The following is a 1810-nucleotide window of genomic DNA, read 5'->3' on the forward strand; positions in this document are numbered from 1 at the left end:
AAATCCAGGTATGCATATTTTGTTCCTAAGGAACAGCAGAAGAACATGGATGATGAAAACCAAGAACTAAACATACCCCCTCTGAACATCTCTATCCACTCCATTTTTTGATCCCAGTAATTTTACTGCTAAAGTTTTTCACATTTCCAAGGAAACACAATGCTGTGTTTTATTCTTTTCTGGTAAGTATGAAAGGTTTCCCAATTTGTTCTACTAAATAATAAAACTCCTAATCTTAAATCTATTAAACAGTAACAAATATGTAACCAAAATCATTAATAAATTTAGATTTGAAAATTATGTAAACTTTCTATTAAAGAAATAACATGTTAACAAAAAGAAAAAAGAGTGAAAGAAAGAAAAAGAAAGAGAAGGGGAAAAAAAGAACTCTTAAGTTTACCATATAGAACAGGAATACAAAGATGATATTTACCACTGTGTTCCTTCCAGATCCACCCTGGCCATCTACTACTTAGAATGTTGACTGCTTTTGTCTTCCACAGAGAAAACAATCTGCTTCAAACTTCGGCATTTGAAATATAACTTTTTAGACCAGCTCCAGACTTCACTTAGTGCGGGACCAGCTGTTGGCCATGGCCCCAGCATGTGCAGTGGCTAAAGCAGTGGTAGAAGCCCTGGCGGCACCTCTGGCTCGGGTGCCCTCTTCCCATCTCTCAAAGCCTCTTTGTACTGGCCTGGGAAGGCAGTGGAAACGATATCATGAACCTTGGCTAAGAACTCCAGAATTCTCATCTTGCTGGTCTCAGCATGGGTCTCTCAGGCCCCAAAGGAATGGAGCAGATCACTGTTGGGTACCTGGTGGTATTCCAGGTACTTTAGCTGCACCAGATCTTCCAGGATGACCTTCTTGGGCTCCTCATAGATGGAGTGCTTCTTATCAGCTGATACGCCCATCATACTCAGGACTTCCCAGACCTCCTCCTCCTGGGTGCAGTGGCTTTTCATGAAGATCATACACACCCAGCACAGTTATCAGGAGGAGGCTAGTCTTGGGCATGTTCCCTTCTTCACCTGTTCTAGCCATGGTGAGGTTTAATTTGTTGACGAGGGCCTAGCAGTGCCAGATGGGATCCACTTCAAATCAACACCAAAGGCAAACTCCATGTACTCAGGCTCTCTCAAGGAGCTCTTAATGAGCTCATTTTAATAATGATAGTTGGACTTTTTTTTATGGTTTTTTCCCCATAATATTTTATTGTCAAATTGTTTTCCATACAACACCCAGTGCTCTTCCCCTTAAGTGCCCTCCACCATCACCAGCACCTCTTTTCTCCCCTCCCCCTTCTCCTTCAACTCTCAGTTCATTTTCAGCATTCAATAGTCTCTCAAGTTTTGCATCCCTCTCTCTTCCCAACTCTCTCTCCCTCCTCTGCTCCCCCTGGTTCTCCATTAGGTCTCTCCTATTTTCCTGTTAGACCTAAGAGTGCAAACATATGGTTTCTGTCCTTCTCTGCCTGGCTTATTTCACTCAGCATGACACCCTCAAGGTCCATCCACTTTCCTACAAATGGCCATATGTCATTCCCTCTCAATGCCATGTAGTACTCCATAGTGAATATATACCACATTTTCTTGATCCATTCGTCAGGTGATGGACATTTAGGCTCCTTCCATGTTTTGGCTATTGTTGACAGTGCTGCTATGAACATTGGGGTACATGTGCTCCTATGCATCAGCATTTCTGTCTCTCTTGGGTAAATCCCCAGCAATGCTATTGCTGGGTCATAAGGGAGTTCTATCGATAGTTTTTTGAGGAACCTCCACACTGTTTTCCAGAGCGGCTGCACCA

At 42.8% G+C, this 1810-nt stretch overlaps 1 pseudogene; it reads right to left on the reverse strand.

Annotated features, from left to right (window-relative positions):
- Positions 1–565: 565 nt before the first annotated feature.
- Positions 566–1810, reverse strand: part of LOC115299269 — a 3293-nt pseudogene continuing 2048 nt past the window's right edge.

Source organism: Suricata suricatta, chromosome 8, assembly GCF_006229205.1.
Source record: "Suricata suricatta isolate VVHF042 chromosome 8, meerkat_22Aug2017_6uvM2_HiC, whole genome shotgun sequence".
Classification (NCBI taxonomy): Eukaryota; Metazoa; Chordata; class Mammalia; order Carnivora; family Herpestidae; genus Suricata; species Suricata suricatta.